The sequence below is a fragment of the Pinus tabuliformis genome, chromosome 7, assembly GCF_031772625.1.
Source record: "Pinus tabuliformis cultivar Carrire ecotype Pingquan chromosome 7, CPIR1, whole genome shotgun sequence".
In the NCBI taxonomy this organism is placed as follows: Eukaryota; Viridiplantae; Streptophyta; class Pinopsida; order Pinales; family Pinaceae; genus Pinus; species Pinus tabuliformis.
Window position 1 is genome coordinate 2,016,536,410 of NC_142293.1, and position 22,744 is coordinate 2,016,559,153.

The following is a 22,744-nucleotide window of genomic DNA, read 5'->3' on the forward strand; positions in this document are numbered from 1 at the left end:
GCTCCTCCTTTATCTGCTTTAAGAACCACAACCTTGTCATTGCTTCGCAAGGCATTGAAGGCTTTATGTTCTTCTTTACTCAGGTTGCTTTTGGGAGTTTTGGCTTTCCTCATGATGAGAGAAAATTCTTGCCTCAATGTTTCTTTATCCTCCACAGTAAGGTTACTGATCCCATCCTCTATGCTACAAATCATCTTTTCAATGGGAAGGTTTTTAGGAACCACCGCAAACCCCAAACCTTTCCGGGAGGACAGGTTGACCACTTTTCTTTTTGATTTTGACTCACAAGTGTTTGCTACTGTCGAGTGCCTCCTGCCACCTGTGTTGTGATTGTCATCTGTATGGGAATTCAACGAATTGGCTTCATCATTCTGCGCCCTATCCAGCTTGTTATCATAACCAATACCACTGTTTATCCCCATATTTGGATCAGGTTTAATGATATCTGCGCAGTTTTCTTCCTTCGAATTATTATCCCACGTGCTAAGATCAGGTATCAACTTATTATGTTTAATACTGATGACTGCACAGTTTTCTCCAGTGCTGACAACGTCTGAATGGTTATCATAGGTACTCATGTCTTCGTGAATTTTGCTGCCACTCAACGTGTCTGGTCCAGGTATCAACGTGTTACACTTAATACTGTCTGCACAGTTTACATCATTTGAAAACTCGTTTTTATTAATCCTAATACCTGCGCAGTCTATACTCTTTAAATTATTGTAACCGGAGCTCATGTCCTTGGGTTTATTACTGCCCTTCTGAATCAGCTCGTAGTGATTAATCATATTTCCTGCGTAACTTACAATCATTGAATTATTGTAACAGGTGCTCATAACTTCAGGATTACTGCTGTCCTTCTTCGAGGTTAAGTCTTCGTTCTGGACAATATTAGAAATGTTGTCGCAGGTGCTAATGCCATTCTGATTTTGGTGGCCACTCATCTTCGGATTAAGAATTAGCTCGTTTTGATTAATAGCAGTCTCTGCGTGGCTAACATCCTTTAAATCTTCGCTACAGGTGTTAATGACTTCTTGATTCCCGCTGCCCATCTTCAAAGTTAAACTTTCGTTCTGAGAATTGTTGCTGGATTTCTGAAGCATTAGTGGTGCTAATAACCATTTAGTTAATATATTAAATAAAATTATATAGGAATTAATATATTTCCCTAGTTCTTATATAAAAATCAAAAATTAATATTTTAACCTATTTTTGTTTTAGATGTAACCTTAATAGTTAGCGTTATATTGTTTAAATATATTAATTTCTATATATCTATTAATTAATATATTAATTATTATATTAATCAATTATAATCATTCATTATTTATAATGGTTAATATAAGTGAGTTTAATATATTATTTTAATTTATATAGAAACAAATATATTTTAGTTTAATAAGCTAATCTGAGTTTTTAGTTCTATCCCTAGTTTAATCTTAGGTTTGTACTATATATTAACTCCTCCAAAAATCTTAATAAATAATAATAAAATATAATAATAATAATAAGTAATTTATTAAAGCATAACAATATTAATTTATAAAAATTAATTAATATTAGAGCCGATAGTGTGTTGTTCTCAAAAATTTAATTCTCATCACTATTTATTCCTTCTAAGTTGCTCTTCTTTTATCATCATTCTCATATCCTGATGATGGATCCCATTTGGGATTCGAAACGTTGGTATAAAAGTGTTCAAACTGTGGATTCTCCGGTCACAGATTCAAAAGCTACTTGTTTGCTTTTACTGTCTTGGAGAGTTAATTACTCTCCTACTCCAAGACACTAGCCTAAGCTAAGTTGGTGTATCAGAGCCCTAGAAATAAAATATTACTAGGTGAATTTTACTTTAAGCGTTAATTTTAGTGGTTGTTGTTTAAGTCAAGAGGTGGCGGAGATGAAACTCGTGGTGTAAAGACTCGACTCGAAATCACTAAAAAGATGCACCTAGGATGATTTAAACAATCTTTTCTCTTCGATGAACTTCTAAACTAAGAAAGAGTTTGAGAAATGCAACTACTTTGTAAACACAAATCTTTCTCAATTAAACAAATTAAAAGAAGAGCTTTTCCTTTCCAAAGCACTCAAAACGAGACAACTAGCTATTTCACACAATTTTCCCTTTTCTTTTCAAAGCACTCAATCACTACAAAAGACAAACTTTTCCAAAAGAGATTTTGCTTTTTATATTTTGTAAAAAAGACACCCAAAACTAATGAAAATGACTAGCTTTGAGAGCTACAAACTATAAAAAGCTACTGGAAGTGAAAGCCAAGTAAAAATCTTTTGAGGATGTTTTACTTAGCTAAGTGTGAGCTAAGGACTAATTTATGCAGAATCATAATTAGTCAAAAAACAACCAATCTTTTGTTTTCTTTTTGTAGAAATGAAAATTCCAAGCTTTCAACTACAAGCTTTTCGAAATTTTGAAATGAGAAAACTCAAAGAGAATTCCTCAACAGGGGGAGATTTCATAAATGGTCAGAATCACAAGAAGACCAGTAGAGACCAAGGTAATCTGAGGTCCCTAGGGCTTCTAAGCTCAGAGCCACTACACAACCAAAACGAAAAACAAACCCAACAAGCAAAATTCCTAGGAATTCCACCTAAAACCCTAATGCTATTGAAAATAAACCAAGGAAAGTTTCTGACAGGGAACAAGCAGGTTTGGGCAATGACTAAAACTTATAAACAAATTCTAAATTGATAAAAAAGAGTAAAATTTGAAATTCTTCAAATTTTTGACAGGGTACGCAGGCAACCTGTTTACACAGGTGCATCTACGCTTTGTGCACAAAGCAAAAGTGCGTACAAGTATGCACTATTCTTAACTCAGGGGTGCGTACCTCTCCCAAAAGTATGAAAAATGAAAAATAACTCAAAATTGACTAAATTCACCCAATCCCAAAATTATCAAGTCAAAAACAGAAACAGAAAATGCAGTTTCTCAGGTCAAAGTATAGACAAAGAAAACAATCAAGTCCCCAGTATGGTCGCCATTCTGTCGCGCGGAATGGGTCGATCTCGCGGACAAGATAGACCTTCCTAGAATCTAAAGAAGACCTAACGACAAGCAAGCCAACTAGACACTATCTTTCTCTAAATATGCTTCAATAAACAATAGCAAACAAAGGTTTTTAGGGCCTACCTTTGGTCCAACGCAAGCTTGTGGATGCCCTCGCTCTTCTGATACAAATGAGCTCCTCTTCGCGAATATGCAAACACAAACAAGGCAAAAAAATTAAATAGCACCTGAAAAACCAATTACATGAAACATATTTAACATGAAAGTCATGGAGTCCATGAAACAAATAACATAAGATACTTGTTGACAAAAATGATTTTGATTGTATTAATTCAAAAGAAGAAGAACTTTACAACCTCTGCCTTGACGCTGTACAAGCTCCTCCCAGGGTCCAACAAGATGTCTCCTCTACTTTGACAAGCTTCACGCACTCTCCAATGGAACCAAGAGGTATGTGATCTTTCCTCTCAAGCTCAACCAAAGAGTCTTGATTTCACCAGCATTTACCCTCAAAAATGTTCAGCTTCTAACCTCCCTAGTCCTCACCCCAACGCCTGTATTTATAGTGCAATGGAGGGAAGTTACTAGGTCCTCCTTCAAAGGGATAAAGCCCTCCTTCAAAGGGATAGCTCCTTTAGTCAAGGGATTAGCTTCTTCTCTTTTGGGATGCATGAAGCACCTCAGAGCGAACAATCCACGTCGAAATTCCTTCTAGAAAACTCTAGAATTAACCCAAAGTGAGTTTTTTTAAGATAAAAATCGTGCCTTTTGACTTTCACAGGGGTTCGCACCTGCACCGTTAGGAACAGAGCGGGTAGGTACGCAGCTTTTGTACACAGAAGGTGCGGGAACACAGGTGACCATGAGAGAAAGTGCGGAACCAGAGTTACATTGATTTTTAATGTCTTTCTCCCACTTCCAAAGCTTGATTTGAGGAGCTGAGGTCCTAGACTTTCTTAGGAGTACAGTACAAGAGATGATAGACCCATACTGACTGTAAATAATCATGGTGACGATATTTTTGTGTAACAGATGCATTGACAAAATTTGTGAGCTTTTAGAAGTTCTCTTGGTGTAGAGAGACAATGGGCGTTTCAGGGCTGAAAAAATGACTAAGCTCTCTTGTGGCCCCTTGTGGAAAGAAAACAACAAGCGGGAGAATGTTCGGTTGTGTTATATTCTTTCCACGACTAGCCCACGTAGTTAACTAGGGGTTAGAAGGGGGGGGGGTGTCACAGGGGGTTTGAGGTCTACTCGTAACCCCACTTTATGGGGTCTGGGGCAGCACCCTGGAAAATTTTGGTTTTGGACCCTATGTTAGGATGGGCGGACCCACATATGGTTTTGTGCATGATTTTTGCACAATTCTTTTGTATGCGTTGCTTTTCGGTCCATGGTTTTGGATGCGATGGTTTTTGGTCCATGGTATTAGATGCCTTGACATGTATAAATATGTATTATAACATTGAAAGGAACATAATGAAAAATCAAGTTGGTAGTCCCATTTTTGGGATCTAGGGGAAATATTTGTGTATATGTGTTTTATGTGTTATTCTATCGCATTGTTTATTTTTTGTGTTCTACAATTCGTATGCAGGTAATTTCTGTACGAGGTTAAAACCTATAAGGAAAATATGGAAAGTTTGACAACCTATGGTTTGGACCTCTAGCTATTGCTGAAGTAAAAGGAAACAACACTTTTCTGTTACAAAATATAGAAGGACAATATTCCACGTATCCTGTTAATGGAAGATTTTCTAAAGGATTACATCAAGTACTGAGAAATTGGAGTAGATTTTACACCATCATTGTAAAACGTTTAGTGTTATTTTACTTTTTCAACTGTCAGTTTGATTTTTTACATTAAAGACTCTAGAGCATGAGGAGAAGGCACATGTATCTACAAGTTATCTGCATTCTATACGAGAAAGTAATCCCCAATTGCAGCTAATGTTGTAACATTTTTTTTTTGATAAGTTAACTATTAGATGAAAAAATCAAAATCCCATACAAAAAATGATAAGTTAGGATATGGACCAAAAACAACTTGGAAAATAAAAATGTTAGGAATCATTATTATTATAGGTCCATATCAAATAAAATGATAGGATAGTTTCTCTAAAAACGGAAGGGAAAATGAAAATGTTAGATAAGCAATAAAAGAAAAATATTTTCTGTAGAAAATAAAATTAAGGTTTCTATCTCAAATGCACCTTTGAAAATGATAATTTGATTAATCATGCTTAAGTTATTTAATTATGATTTATTTATTGTAATAAAGCTTGATGACCTTGTAAAATAAGTCATATCATACACTTTTGTCGTATTGGCAGAAGTGAAAAAACAACACATTAGGTGTTGATAATGAAAGGGCACTTTTCAACAAGGATCATTCACTCCGTCTGGGTCAACAGTGGAGGAAGCCTTTTGGAGCCCCTTTGCTCATTTCCCATTAATGTGAGGGGGGGGGGGGGGGGGGGTGGTCTAAAAGGAAGTTTTCATTGAAGTCATTTTTTGCGATGTGGCACCTCCACAATGTTTCGGACCCCCAAGGATCGAAACCGCAAACCATTATGCCCCCTAAGGATTGAAACCACAAACTATTATGCCCCCCGCCCCCGACCCCCAAAATCCACTGCTAATTTTCTTCCATTCGACCGTTGACTTCTCTCTGTGCCATATGCATCCATTATATCTTGTCCAATCAGGAACCTCCACATCACCCGTCCATTTTCATTCACCCATTCACCACCTGCCATGTTATAATATCGTTGTTATATGCTCCAAAGCCATTGTTGTGTGTAATTAACCCTTTAAACATCTGTTAAGCATTAATTTGCACCCTTCTGCAAATTGATTTCCTACAACTAGATATAAACAGTCAGTTGAGCCCACCTTTTTCTTCCATCCATAAATCAAATGAACCATTTGTCATTCTGTGCATTTTCGCTACTGTTATCCACTTTTTATTAAAAAAAATTCTGAATTTCTCCTACAGCAGGATGGCTCCTAAAGAAAAGATACAGAATATTGTTGAAGAAGGGAATCCCTCCACAGTGTCCCTTGATTTGGATCATATGCCTCTTGTAGATTCCATTTTTAAGCTTAATGACTGTGAATGTGAATCAATTTTTATGAATTACATTCATAGTTAAAACTGAAATATGTTGATAAAGAGGACCCCATTTGCTTTTGGGAGACAATTTTGCCATTATATTCTTTTCCTAAGACCCATCACTTTCCTGATTTAATCTCTTGGTGTCAAGCCAGGTATGACCCTGTGCAAAGAACTATGATGACTAAAGATGGAAAACTCCTTATCACCATTACTACTCAGAGCGTAAAACAAATGTTAATGATACCTCCATTTGATTCCCACATCCATTTCTCCCCTGCAGCTCTCATGGACCTCTACAGTAAGCTTACCTTCCCACAGAGAGCCCTTATATTTGAACTTTTCCTACCAGAAGATGCTAAATTACCTAAGCACAATCCACCAAATTCATCTTCCATGTTCCCTAAAGATACTAGACACACTATCTCTCTATTATCATACCTCCTAGGTTATGAAAATGACCAATCTGTTGATGAATCCATCCTTGGATTCTTTTCCATTTTGGGCAAAGAATATCAACCTGCCTTCATGTATAATTATAGTCACTTCTTGGCTGATAATATACATGAACACTTTATGAATTTGACCACTCAAGGAGTTTTCAGGTATAGTTCAGTCATAATCCATTTAAATTTGTTTCAACAGGGAAATCTATTTCCCATTCAGCTGAACAGACAAGATGAGTGTAGAGTGAAACAATCAGTGATTCACTTGACAGAGTTAGTAAGAGTAGGATCATCCAACTTTACATTCTCTCAGTTCATTAATTATTTTATACATCTAGTTCTTCAACTACTCAATATCCAGGCAGAGCCTAGAATTGGAGAAGAAACTAAAAAGACATTGCACCTATTAGAGCAGACCAAGGCTGGTGACTGGTACCTATAGTAGAATTACACTGAGATTAGGATATATGATAGTGATTTGGCTCCATATAAATTGCCTAAGTATGTGCTAATGATAATATTCTCACTGGAATACATCAGGTAGATGATAAATATGGATGAAGTCCATTTTGTCTCAGGCAAGAAGAAATTATAGTTTAAACTCAAAGCCAAGGTTGGAAATTTCATTGGTAACACTAGGTCTACAGGTACATAAGCAAACATATTACTAAAGAACATGAACCTCTAGCCAAGCTTTACTTGGTCTTATGATCCTTTTGGGATCATTTCATCTCTCTGAGTTCAGTTGAAGGCAACACCTTGCAACCATACTCCCAGGCCAAAATTCGAAAAAATTATGAACTAGGAGCAATGGTTTGAAGGTACTCTCATAGAATTTGATGAACTGGTCATATCAACTGCATAGACAGAGACTCCAACTACATAGAGTACTCAACATAAAAGAGCCAGAGAGGAAACTCAATCAACTACAGAACCAGGTAAAGAGTACTATATCTTACAGAAGAAGTTGAAAACCACACTATCAATGTCATCAGGAAGCAAGCCACCAGAGGTAATTGATCTTGAAGAATTGGAAGATGTTTCATCAGTAGGGATGACTGATTCCAAGCCCCCTTCTACTTATTCAACTCCTTCTTCAACTGAACTTATGGAGATTATTCATTCAATTGAGACCAGATCAGTAGGATATGCTAATATCTTCTCGAAAATTTTGTAAATCGAGCAAAAGAATGAAAGTCTTACATCTCAAGTTTACAGTTGGTTTTGGAAACATACATCCACTTCCCAGCATAGACTTATCTCTTCCTTTGACAGTGAAAGAGGAAGGATGCAAATGGAATTTTTGCAGGCTCAAATTTCATTTCCCAAATCCATAGAAAACTACAAGAAGACCATATTCTCATTTGATGTGAACCAGATACATCCCACTGATCAAATGGATTTGCATACGCAATCAGGTGAGATGTTATTTTCAACAATGACTACAACTGATATGTCTCTTTCCAAGCTCAGAATTTCTTTGTCCAATGTACGGTCATAGCTTAAGATTGAAAAGTTGTCATCCTTGTCTAAAGATAACAAATTAAAGTCTTTAGAAGATATCATTATCAAGATTGGATATGATCCCTAGGACTGTAAAGCAATTGAAGAAATACTACAAAAGAAGAATGTAGAGATTACAACCTTGAAGAAACAGTTGAAGTTGGCTTCAACTGACAATACGGACACCAAAGAAATGGAAAAAAATGAACAACACAAGGAGGAGATGTTAGAGATCATTATCAAGCAAAACATACAGATCAAGAAAATGGAGGAGCATATAGAACAACTGCTCAAGGAAAAAGAGGCAACACAGCTTGTTGTGACGTCAGTGACAACAATTCCAATGATAGGTGTAGATTTAAGTTGATCTCCTACTAACATTGCTTCATCTTCAGCAACAGGTGAAACAAAAAGGTTATCACATGAGCTACAAGCACAGAAACAACAAAATGAGAAGTTACTCCAAATTTTCCAAACCATGGAGTCACAAAAGGTAAAAAATGATACCTTGTATGTAAAGGAAATGAAAATGTCATAGAGGTTAGAGCTCAAGGTTAAATAGTTAGAAAGCAAGACTATAATGGTAAAAACGTTGGCCCAAGCCAAATAAGACATCTCGTTAGATATTAGCCACTCTATAACAGAAGTATGGCCATCCATACAAATAATTTTTGAGCAACAATAACTAATTGCTAAATGTAGGGAAGAGATAGAGACCCAAAAGGCAACATTTGGCACAAAACCCAAAGTAGCATTAGGGATGATCAGGGTATTAAACTCTAAAACTAGACAACATTTACAAGTAATGAACATTCCAGATAGAGTAGCTACTATTTGGGAAATTAAGAAAGTCCTAGTGAATAAGAATCTGTTAACTTAGATGAAAACAAAATGTGAAGCTTTCAACACTACAGTTAGAAGGTTTCATTCTAAATTCAGTATGTTGCATAAGAAAGGGTTACCAGAGATAGTGTCATCAAATGTTCAACTAGTAAAATTGGATGATTATTGTGAGATACTATATACTATTGTAGTATACAGTAGTCAATTTGCAGGGATGAAAAGACAGATTACTGGCAAAGAGTTTTTGGAAGCCTTCAACTTTGACCTCACCATCAAATATGAAGTTGGACACCTTTTTCTCACTAAACCCAATTTTGAGAGATATACCGAAGTTGATGAGATATTTAGAAGGATGGTAAATCTCGAGATACCTAGTGATAAAAGGTGGGATCAATTGTGTGAAACAATTGATTAACTTTTCATTCCAACAAGAAGATACCAACAATAGATTTTGAAGGAACAATCATCAACAAATTCCTATTTAATAGGGACACATCATGCAACAATTTTTCTTTTCCTATCTTCTTTCAAACTATTTTGTAATCAGTTTAGGATATTTTGTTTAAACTTGTATAAATAACTCTCTTCCATGAGTTATTAAATGTGGTACCTTTCCATAAGAAACTTTTTCAAGCATTGATGTACAAGCTTTTTATAGATCACTGATAATAAAGCAAAGGATTATGAATTTGGTGTCATACAGTCTCGTTTTCTTCTCTATGTCTTTCATGTGTTTCATTCATTATGTTTATTTTTTACAGAGATATCATGTGAGAATAAATGTGTTACAATTATTCTTAAAATTCCTTGTAAAGTTATTATCATAAAGAGACTAAGATATTGGACTGTCTGTCTAAAAGGCTCCCTCTAGATCATAAAATTGTCAACATCTTATGTAATTTTAAGCATAGTTTGTTTAAATTTTGAACATTGGACAAAGGTTTTCCCACGTATGATAACTTATCTTTTTGTCTAAAATCTAAATTAATCAGATATCCTTACTATTCTTTCTATACACCTTATAAATTCAAATCACTATGTGAAGTTAAAAAGAAACCCTTTGATTATCTATTAGTACTATCTAAAAGAGTTAATACATAATTATTACAGTTTTTTCTATGTATTGGTCCTCCATAAAAACCAATACTCCCAAAACAAATATCTCGGATGCTTTGGCATGATCAATTGACCATTATCATCTCAAAGGAACCAACATTCCCCATAACTCTTTGACTTCTATGAATATTCATATTCTAATTTGACTCATTACATTATAATGTGTGGCTTTTCATATTTCACGTGTCCTTTTGGATTCATTACAAAACATCTATTACATAAGACAATTTACAAATGAGATGATGTCTTGATAAGACAAAACTACTAAATGCCAAAACTCATAAAATGGATAGATCGTTAGCTTCTTCATGGAGTTTATTTCTGATGTTGGTGTGTCATGCTTTTAACTCCTTAGTGATGCCTTCGATCTATTTTGGCAAATCACCTTTGTAGTGCATCTTCACCTCCAATGCCTTTGTCAATATGTTCTTGAAGCTTAACTACATATTATTCCACAACCATGAAAGCTTCATGTGCACTTTGACTAGTGCAAAGGCATTCTAGTGAATAATTTCTGTGGTTACCTCCAAGCCTTCCTATTCTATTACTTTCTTTATTTGTTTAATTTAATCCCTGATCTCTGGAAGATGACCTCCTTGCCTCTGATCGCTTCAAGGGTTCCAATGGTGGGAATCCCATGTTTCTATTTGTGAGACTCAAACACATTATGTGGAAATTTATATGCATCCATAGTATAGACCAATTTTTCTCTAATATGAGAGTAATTCTTTAGGTGGAGTCTAATATTAACTTTATCTATCTCAATAGAGAATTTGTCTTTCCTTTCCAAATGCTAGGGAGAATCTAGATATTTGGAAGACCACTCCTACATCTAATCAGTTCCTATATTTTCTATCTTTAGGAGATTCACCACTTCCTGCACATTATTTTGGATGCCAGTGAGAGGAGCCATGACCTAATACATAAGTATCATTGTGTCATATAGTCACACAATGGTATCCTCCATTGGTCCCAATTCTTATAGCATGGTTGATTTCCATTCCGCGTTGTTGGTGCTTTGTGATGATAGTCGTTTATTATACACTACAAGATGTTATGCTCGTTTCTTCATAAAATACAATTCTCTTCTCAACCTAGAATTATCATTTAACAAGTACTTTGAGTTATCCTATGCCATTGTAGTTAAAGAAACATTTTTCACCATAACTTCCCTCAGATTCCCTATAGTGTTGGAGGTGATCACCTTTTTTGTTGCTACTAAGACTAGCTTCTGAGGATCATGTGGGAAATATTTATGAATTTTCTGTATGATCCTCTTCCTTAGTTGATCAAACATTACACTTCACATGTCCATGACTCAGTCTATTGGTGGTGGTGTAATCCCCATCTCACCGAATGGAAGATGTCGTCTAGAGAGTTGTTGTTCACCTAGAGTGCTAGGCTCATCATCCATGGTCTAGATGGTACCTCCTTCCTCTAAATTATCCTCATCCAAATGTTGAGTCACTTTTTCTTCTTCTAGCCTCTGCACGTCTTCCTTCTACTGTCTCCTCTCTTCTTCTTATATTCACTGCTTCTAAAGCAACTCATCCTAGTTCCTACTCTTCTCATCTTCTTATTCTTCTCTTCCCCTTCTCTCATTTTTGGCTCTATTTGGGTAGCTCCTATATTTAAAGGAATAACCTTCCATTTCTTGTTTCTCTTTGCCCGACAAATCCCTGACCCTTTTCTTGGGAGCTAGTTTCTTTACTTGAGGTGTTGTTTCCTCCTCCTCGTAGTCCTCCAAGTCCTGAATCGGTGGACCATGGCTTTTGCAAAAATAAATAAATCAAATATTGAAGCAAATAGAATAAGTTAGCAATAGAAGGCGCTTGGGGTGATTTACTAAAGAAAAATGTTTTAAAATTAATAACCAAAGCTTAGTGCACTAACTATAATTAGTGCAATCCTAAATCCTGACAGTGGGTCCTGGTAACAATGATGGAAGAGTTAATGAGTAGGCATGTACAAAAGCAGGATGAAGTTATGTGACGTGGCCCACACGATGGGGCAAACCTGACAACAAAAACTGCCTGAAAGTTAACAAGAAGTGTGCCTCCTCAAATATTTACAAGTGAGCTCATTGACCATATATTTACAGCTCATATTGACTACGGAAGCACTCCTCCGAAGATATCCCGTGCAGTGTCAGAGGCAAGCGAAACTATCCCACCACTCATCCTGCCACTTAATCGTTCCCCTCCACCACCTATCATTCATGCATGTCATTCCCGCATTTATTTCGCTATGAAAAAACCTTTATTATTCCAAGGAAGCATTAATTCCTATTTCCCCCCTCTCATTCTCCAATTTAGCCTATAAAGCTCCATTTTCACTCATTTCCTTATACTTTTGTTTCCTTCTCCCGCTGTCATAACCTCTGAATTCTCCAGTAAACATTCTAGTCAAAATTGTCTGCCACCGTCAGGTATTTATACAGTCACTCGCTAATCCAATTATCCAAGAATGTTAAAGAAAATTGTCTTAGTGAGGTCATCTTATCACATTAAACTCATGGACATTGAAAGGGAAATTTATGATATTGTTTGTACTTTGAATCAATTGGAAACGTATTAGTGTATCCTTGGAAATCAATCCAATTTCCCATTTTATGTTGCCGGAGTCAAGTCTCGTGACCTTACAACTTTCGTCTCTGAAGCTCACAGTTTCCTAGAATTTATTCATTGGTTAGTGTTAGCCATGTATCAATAGAAGTGTTTTGTAATGAATAAGTTAGGAGAAAACATTTTTCATGTGTCCTCCCTTCTAATTCAACAAGCATTTGGTTTCCCCTTTGCAAGTACATATGCTTCTTTTTCTCAGGAAACCTTGTTATTTTATTTTGTAAATTTGTTAGGTCAAGAGTATGCTCAAATTATGTTTTATCTGATGCCAAGTGGGATTTTTTTCTTTAGAATCAAATAAGTTCCCATTGAATACTTTTGTTGAAGATGTCAGTCCTATCCTTAAAATTTTAACTAAGGTCCTTGTTGGCTAGTTGAATTGTTTATGAATTAAACATTCAAGTACCACATTAATTGTCGACCAGGGAAAGTCTTTTTATTTCAAAGGCACTGCGTACTGTATGTACTTAAAGTCTAAAAGCATCGAAAGCTGTAGTATACGTAATTCTTACGCTATGTCATTACAGTACTTGTCAAAATGAAAACAATTAAGTAAAACTACAAATCTGAAAAGCAAAATAATGGACGCTCTGTTGGCAGAGGATCAGGACCCTATCCTCCAGATGGGGATGTTCAGCACCTGCCCCTGTAATCAGAATTACTGATGCACACTGCACTCTCATTCACCGGTGAGAACAAACTCAAAGATCAATGAAACAGAGTACTAGTAAAACAAAGAATGCCAGAGGTAATGCTATCAAATCCAAACAGAGTACCAAAGAGAAATTACTGCACACTCACACACTTGACAGGAAAGTAAATGGGTGAATCTTGTGAGGAAGGTGGGCCCAGTCCTTCTCACAAGATTCCCCAGGAAAACGAAGACGGGATTAAGTGCTCAAAACAGTTTTATATTCATCTGCCAAAAAGATTAAATACAATAGAGTTCAGACTTGTTGATGTTCTCAGAATTTCAGTTACAGACTGACCATAGACACCGAATAACTCTCGTTTCATGTAGATGTCTCCTCTTTATAGAGGAGACATCTATTACAATAGAATATTACAGCCTGTTCAGTTAACCCCTTTTGTCAAAAATAAACAATTCAGAGTGCTGTTACAAAAGTATGATAATACATTCTTTTCTTGAGCTTTAGCTGTTACACGGCGGGTACTGACTTTGACTGTCTTCTCGGGATCTTCATATTCCTTCGCCATTTCCCCATGCTGTTCATGCTGACTGTGTTCTTCCTTCTTTAGACTTTCCGCTTGATTATGCCACGTCACAATTCTCTAGATAGCTGCCATCTATTGTTCGTGGCTGTTATAAAATGGCTTGCTTTAGGTAATTCTTGTTGCTGGTGTTGCAGCAACTGCGTAGTCGTTGTTTCTGGTGTTGCAGCAACTGCGTAGTTGTTGTTTCTGGTGTTGCAGCAACTGCGTAGTTGCTGTTTTTAGTGTTACAACAACTATTCATTATAACTCCTGCAAGCTTAAGACAATTATTTGACAATTTAGTCAGCGTTTTCCAAGGATAAGTATAAAGATATTCACGAATATGAAATAAACAATTAAACATAGACATGCGGAAGGTTACTTCATACCTTGGGGTTAATATGTCATTATAAAATAAAAGCTTTCACTTATGACTGCAAAAAGGGTAATTACACGGCAAAAGATAAGGTCAAAAATAGGTCAATTGTGAGTCCCAACATCCCCCCCAACTGAAGAGATTGCATGTCCCCATGCAATGTCTACTCTGAGTCTGAGTCGGAGAACTGGGACGAAAAATGAAGATTACTAAGACAATAGCTGTAGGGAGTAACATCAAACTTGTCTCTGAAACCACAAAAAGTTCGCAACTGTTTCCATATTGCTGCCTCTTCTCTGTTAGAAAGTCCAAACTGACCCTTATACTGATCACCCGGTAACCATAAAAGTGGGAACTTGAATTTGTAACCTATCCAGTTTTCTGCACAGATTTGCATGCTTTCAACATACCGAGGTACCCTTGATAATGCTACTTGCAGATTTGCTGGGTTATACGGGTGATATTCTTTCCTTTCTGCGGGGCAGTTATCCCAAAATAATTTATTTGCTTTCACAGCCAATGATGCTTTGGTTTTTATATACTGCTGACAGTCTGTTAGGACCCCTGTTCGCAGTCTCATAACATGATCCTTCATCTTATCATTTTCTATCATTTTTAAATGTTGCAAAATGAAAGTGGCAGCGTTTTGTGGTTCAACCTGAATCCACAAAAGGCAATTATGTTCGTTCTGGACGCCTGAGACATAGGCATTTTGCCAGGTGAGCTGATTTGCCAAAAAGGAAATGAAAGCTCTCAGTTGTATATCACCTGCTACAGGTGTCATATTCATGTTTCTTTCTTCAGATACTGCCTCATTATGGAGGTATAATTCACATAGCAGGTTTTGGTCACTTTTGGGTGCTTCTGCAAAAGTTTTCATAAACTGATCTGCTGTGACCACTTGATAAGGCCTCCCCTCCTTGATGGCCTTCAGCTGAATAAATGAAATCCTTTCCCTTAAGAATGTGGCATAGTTGAAGGAGGGTTTCCTTGCGGCGAGCATCCTTTGGCATAACTCAAACATCAGGGACATCCTGCGTTTCAGCTCCTTAATTTCTTTATACTGGGCCCTGCACTGTTCCAGTTCTTCCCAGTTCCTATAGGCATGATCAAACCAGGTCCCTTTCTATTGTTCAAATGCTTTCCCTTGGGATTGATGATATTCTCTCCACCATATGCGTTTCACTTCCAGAAAACTTTCTGTTTCTACACATGCATCTTTAACAGTGGGAGGCTCTGTTTGCATACAGGCGTCAACCAAAATCATCTGTTCTGTCGAAGTGGGCTGGGATGATCCAACATCTTTTTCTTCATCTTCCACCAAAACTTCTTCCTCTTGCTGGTCTAATTCATTGTTCTCCAGATTGATTTTGGTGGTCTGGGGTGAATCTGTCTATTTTTCTTCTTCTGCTCCTTGCTTCAATTCTTCCTTGTTTCCTTCTGAGACTGTTTGCTCTTTTTCCATAATAGTCTGGGTAGGCCGGGGTGAATCTGTATCTTCTTCCTTTTTCTCTTGCATAGCATCGGGAAGCTCCTTTGTTTGTTCTTGTGCAGCCTCTGAAGAACTTACTGGTTCTTGTGTGTCAGTATGTTCTTGATCTTGTACAGCTTCAGGTGAACTTACTGGTTCTTGTGTATCAGTAAGTTCCTGTTCTTGGTCTTGCATGTTTTCTGGATGGCTTGTTGGTTCTTGTGTATCAACAGGTCTTACCGACTGCATTTCTTCTAAGGATCCTGTTGGTTCTTGTGTAACAACAGGGTTCTCTTTCTGCACTTCCTCCGAAACTGGTTTTTCTATCTGCACTTCCTGTGAAACTCCTGTTGGTTCTTGTGTGTCAACAGGGTTCTCTTTCTGCACTTCCTCTGAAACAGGTTCGTTCATCTGCACATTCTCAGGGCTTTCTGACTGTGCTTTTTCTGAAGCTCCTGTTGGTTCTTGTGTGTCAACAGGGCTTGCTGTTTCAGCAGAAAATTGTGAAATTTTTACTTCAGCATCATCAGATTCCTTCATTTCATTTTCAGCCTCGAGGGCTTCCTCTATTGGTTCCTGCACTAACCTATACCCTGCCTGAGCATATATCTCGCCACAACTTGTACACAGATATTCGATATCTTTGCTTTTCTCTGCTGCCGAGGCTGCTCTTGCTAAAACATGCAGACTGAATTCTTCTTGATAAGCTTCCTTGATTCTTATTATCTCTTCCTGGTAATCCTGAATCTGAGCTTTCAGAAACTCAATTTCCTCTTACAGGGCAGGTATAGTAGGCTGATCCTTTGAGACGGTGGACTCCAGTGGAGGAAGAGGTTCTGCTACGTCAATTTGGTCAATATTTCCCACAGGTGGTTCTTGTGTGTCACCTGGGGTAGTGGCTGGTTCTTGTGTTGCAGCCACTTGCTCACTATCATTCTGGGTGTCGGCAGCTGGTTCTTGTGTATCAGCTGTCTTAAGATATGATGCCAGGAAGCTATGAACGCTCTGCATCTCAGCCTCTGTGGGTGAGGGAGAAGGGTTTTCGGAAGTGGCCGAAGTACGGGGTTTTAAAACAATGGATGGTGGGCTGGAGGGCTCAGGGGATCCAACTACTGCCGATTTTCGTTTTGGTAAAAAGGCAGGGAATTGAGGTGTTTTTCTCTTCCTGCTGGCTCTTGTGACCGGAGCAGTAGTCGGGGTGGTGGGTGCTTTGGTTGAAACCCTCGTTCTTCTTCTTTTTACTGGGGTTTTCTTTGCCTGCTGCTTTTTTCGTTTAAGCTGCATAATTGGGATATTATCTTCAGAATCATCAGTGGAGATACTGAGTATGGGGGCGGGAGAATTGGTTCTTTTGGGCGACACAGTTAATTCCACTGCTTCTTGTTCATTTTCTGTAACATGCAGAGATTTTTGCTGGGGTTGTTCGGGGGTATGCTCTGTCTACTGAGGGTTTTCCGAAGGGGTTTGCTCAGGGGTGTCGTCCATTTGTTGAGGAGGCTCCTGGTCTTGCTGAGGTATATCCTCAGCTTGACGAGGGGTTTCCTCTTCTTGATGAGGACTACCCTGCACAGGCTGTGGACTTCTTTCCTCTGAACGAGGATTAATGGGGGGTGGAGGGATGTTCAGAGGAAGAGCTCTGTTAATCAGCAGTTGAACTAGGCGATGGTGTTTTAGGGAGAGGGCTGGATTCTTTGCTTTCATAGCATATCGTGCCATATTTTTAAGAAAACCCAGCAAATAATATGGCATATTCAATAATTGACCATTTCTTAAGTGATTTAACAGAACGAAATCGTGCTGGTAGATTACCTGGTAACGACCTTCGCATGTTAGATACTGCTTGACGAATTCGGCGACTCTTGGCCATGGTTGAGGTAGCGACCGCAATGCTACACCTCTGCCCTTGGTTTCTACTTCCTCGCCCGGGCGGAGAAAGTCTTGCTGCGCGTTCAAAATCAAGTGCTTCCTGCTGAACCATCTCGTACCAGTGGTTGGGAGTCCAGTGACTTCGGCTATGAATTCTTCCGTAATCGGAATTTGAATTCCTTGGACGACAGAGAATCCTTCTGTCAAATTGCATGTGAATTCCAGGACTTGCTGCTCGTCAAAGTCCGGAAGTCTCCTGAAATATTCTATCCATCCGGCTTGCAGGAAAATTTGGTAAATTTCCGGAAAGAGCTCCAGAACTGCTGTCGTGCCTGGTTCATGAGTGATAAGGGTTCCTCCCATGGCTGTTGTTTCGGTAAATCTTCAGAATTCGGAGCCGAGCTACCGATTTTAACTCAGAGTATACATTACAATGGTAACGTGCTGTAGTTTTTACATACAACCGAGAGAATTAAGGGTGGCAGTGGTTGGCGTGGTTATCCATTATGGAAATTGCTTTGGTAACCCCCCCTTTCCTACGTGTGAATGATATGATTGGGGAATGCAATCATTTGATGGACCTATCACCCTTTTTCCGCTTATCTATTATTTAATGCTTATTCATAAACGTGCGTACCTTTGTCCTTTACCTTTTTGGATCGCTGCGTCAAAAAGTCTTTTCTCGTCCGCTGTCAAATTGTAATCATTACTGCGGATCTGAAAGCACGAGAATATGATAATAACGGAAAATGACGGTGCGGTTCTGTAATCATCACGAAAGGTGATGTGTTTCGTGTGGAAAGGATATTTCGGATCAGGGAGCACTGTCGTGGCACCGAGATTGGTGTTGCGGCCACAGAGAATTACTGTTGGGCAACGGGGAATGTGCTGGGATAATGGAACTAGTGTTACAGCAACATGAATAATGTTGGGACAACGGGAAGTGGTGTTGCAGCAACGGGAAGTGGTGTTGCAGCAACGGAAGAATGGTGTTGCAGCAACAGGAAATGGTGTTGCAGTAACGAGAAGTGGTGTTGCAGCAACGGAAGAATGGTGTTTCATCAATAGGAAATGGTGTTGCAGCAACGGGAAGTGGTGTTGCAGCAACGGGGAGTGGTGTTGTAGCAACAGGGAATGGTGTTGCAGCAACAGGAAAAATGTTGGGAGAACTGGAAGTGGTGTTGCAGCAACGGAGGAATGGCGTTGCAGCAACAGAAAATGGTGTTGCAGCAACCGGAAATGGTGTTGCAGCAACAGGAATTTGGAGTCTGCCCCATAGTTCCTTTTGCAACCTTTGCTCTCAGCTACTTCCCATGCTACATCTTCAAAATCTGGAAATATAATATTGCAATCCTTGGCAGGATTTATTAGTTCCAAAAAAAAAAAATTCTAATCCTAATAATTACATAAATAATAGAAATTCAAGTGTTCTGAGGGACGGCAAGTTCCTCTAGAAAAGAATACTGTTTTATTGCCATGCAAGTAGCTTTGAAGTCCTCTTTGGAAACCGGCCGCTGATACAACCGAAGTCGGTAGCCATTCACCAACAGTGGTGTTCTGCTTCCATCGATTGTTACTAGTCTAACTGTTCCATTTGGGAAAACAGTATCCACCTCATACGGTCCCAGCCATCTTGTTCTCAGCTTCCCTTGAAAGTTCTCGAAACGTGAGTCGTAAAGAAGAGCCCAGTCACCTTTCTGGAACTGCTTTCGCTTAATGGTTCTGTCATGCCATCTGCTCCTTTGTTGCTGTATCATGGTTGTTTGGTGGACGGCATCCAGTCTTTTCTCGTCCAGTTCCTGCAACCTAGCTGTCTGTGCATCAGTTAAATCAAGGTTAACAGCTAAAGCAGTTCTTAAGGTTTTAATTTCAAATTCTACAGGAAAAATAGCGTTCTTTCCATAAACCAATTCATAGGGTGAAAATCCTGTTGTGTTTCTCCAGGTGGTTCTGTAGGCCCAAAGAGCCTCGGGCAAACGCTGAAACCAGTCCCTTCTATTCTCCTTTATTGTTTTTGTTAAGATAGCTTCTATGACCTTGTTTGTGCTTTCCACCTGCCCATTCGCTTGGGGGTGGTAAGGTGTGGTCATCTTATGTTTGATATGATATTTCTGAAGCATATCTTTGAAACCGTGGGAATTAAAAGGAGGCCCTCCATCAGTGACTAATTCTCTGGGTAGTCCAAATCTAACGAAGATTTCTTCAAATAGGAATGTTAATACTGCCTCTTCATTAGCTTTGATGAGTGCTTTGGCTTCTACCCATTTAGTCATGTAATTTGTACATACTAAAATGTAAACTCTTTGATTGGATGGAGGGTTAATAGGACCTACAAAATCTAATGCCCATTTCTCAAAGGGTTCGAGAGTTACCTGAGGGTTGAGTGGCATTTCATCCCTATGGTTGGGCTGGCCCATTCTTTGGCAGCTGTCACAAGCCTTCACATATTTTTTTGCGTCTTTAAAAAGTGATGGCCAGTAATATCCCATTCTAAGTACCTTGTGAGCTGTTCTTTTATCTGCAAAATGTCCTCCACAAGGACCATCGTGACAAGCTTTCAATATGTCATAAATATCATCTTCCCAAACGCATCTCCTGATTTCTTGATCTATCCCTGTATGGAACAGACACCCGCTTATCCAGCTGTACCTAGCACTTTGCTGGATGATTTTTCTTCTTTCTTTGTGTGATAGGTGGGATGGCAATTTTCCTGCAACTAAATAATTAGCAATGTCTGCATACCAAGGTGAGTGAGCAGATACTGCAAATAGATACTCATCAGGAAAAGAGTCATCTACTGGAATATTTTCATTGGTTTTTAACCGAGAAAGAAAATCAGCAACTACATTTTCTTTTCCTGGTCTATCTACTATTGTGATATCAAATTCCTGTAGTAGTAATAACCACCTGGTGACTCGAGCATTAGTAATTGATTTATTCATTAAATACTTGATGGCCGAGTGGTCTGTATGCACAAAGGTGGTATAGCCAGTGATATAGTGCCGAAATTTATTAATAGCATAAATAACTGCTAAAAATTCTTTCTCAGTTACTGTATAATTTAACTCAGCTGGTGTCATGTTTTTGCTAATGAAATAGATAGCATAGGGGAGATTGTTTTCTTCCTGACCCAGGACAACTCCAATTGCCGTGTCTGAGGCATCAGAGGAAATGTGAAAGGGCAATGCCCAATCTGGTCCTCTCAAAATAGGAGCTGTGGACAACTGATGCTTAAGTTTATTAAATGCAGTCTCACAGTCATCAGTCCACTTGAATTCAGCATTTTTCATTAATAGCACAAACAAAGGGGAGGCTATTTTAGAAAAATCTTTAATAAATCTTCTGTAATAACCGGCATGTCCTAAAAAACTTCTCACCTCTGTTTGTGTTTTGGGGATAGGAAGGTTCTGAATCACCTGGATCTTAGCTGGGTCGACTTGGATTCCTAAAAATGAAATGAAATGACCTAATACAATGCCCTGGTTCATCATCATGTGGCACTTTTCAGTGCTCAAAGCGAGGTGTGCTTCAATACACCTCTTGAGTACTTTTTCAAGGTTTTGGAGGGCATCTTCAAAGGTCACTCCATAAGGAGTAAAGTCGTCCATGAATATTTCCAATGAATCGTTTAGCATATCAGAAAAGATTCCTATCACCGCTCTCTGAAATGTTGCTGGGGCATTACACAACCCAAATGGCAGTACTCTATAGGCAAAGGTTCCCCATGGGCTGGTAAATGTGGTTTTGTCCTGATCCTGGGGTGCAATCCTAATTTGGTTGTAACCACTAAACCCATCCAAGAACGAGAATAATTTCTTACCTGCTAAATTGTCCAATACTTCATCAATAAAAGGTAAAGGGAAATGATCTTTTTGTGTTGCTTTATTTAATGATCTATAGTCTACACATACTCGCCATTTCCCATTCTTTTTTGGTACAATTACGAGTGGAGAAACCCACTCGCTGTCAGATATTGGGTATACGAACCCTGCATTTAGGAGTTTTTGGAGTTCCTCCTTCACAATTTCTCTGAGGTTAGGGTTCATTCTTCGTTGGGGTTGGCAAACTGGTCGGGATCCCTCCTTAATATATATACGATGAGTACATAATTTAGGGGAGATTCCTTTCATGTCTGTGTAGTCCCATGCGAATGCCTCTTTGTTTGCTTGGAGTAACTTTATTACTTTCTGTTTTTCATCCTCAGTCAAATCAGGATTTATATTCAGCGTTTTACCAGGTTCGATTTCAACTGTTGTGCTCTTGGAAGAGTTACCTAGTGTTGTTTCGCATAAGTTTTCATCATTCATATTCTGCTGGGATTCTGGTTCTAGGATTGCAGCGAAGTGATTAGATGTTTCTGGGTTAACCGAAGAGGGTTCAGAAATAAAACTACTAATTAGCTCATCTTTGGTGGAGTCTTTAAAGGTCAAAGCTTGTCCAACAGTTAATATTGGTTGGGTCTCCTCATCCTCATAGTCTACCCATATAGAATTATCACTGTTAATCATGGGAGTGGCATGGGGATAGAGGGTCAGCTGTTTAGTTTCTTGTCCATTGGAGATGGTCATTGATCCAGATCTACAGCTGATGAAAGCATCTGCTGTAGCCAACCAAGGTCTCCCTAGAATCAACGGATGACCCCCCAACTTTGTTTTGGTTTGTAAGACCACAAAGTCGACCGGGTAGTTCCATGATTCTACAGAGATTATAAGGTCTTCAATGACCCCTTCAGGTTTGATCATAGAATGGTCAGCTAGTTCTAAGATGGTAGGAGTTTCCCTGATAAAATTTTTCAGTTGGAGCAATTGAGCTGTTTCGAGAGTCATGATGTTTATTGCAGCTCCTAAGTCTACTAAAACTCTAGAGATAAAAGTTTTTCCTACCTGGACTGTTACTGTAGGGTGACCAGGGTCACCATACTTGACAGGATAATCTTTTTCAGTCATTAAGGCAGTTAATTCCCCCATCACATGAACTGTGAGGGGGTATTTAGCCTTCCTTCCAGGTTTCTTTACACAGATGTCTCTAATGGTTCTAGCGTATATAGGAACATCCCTCAGTGCATGCAATAGCGGGATTTTGACATACAAGTTCTGTAACTCTCCTAACAGATTGAAGGTAGGCTGTTCAGGTACTTTAGT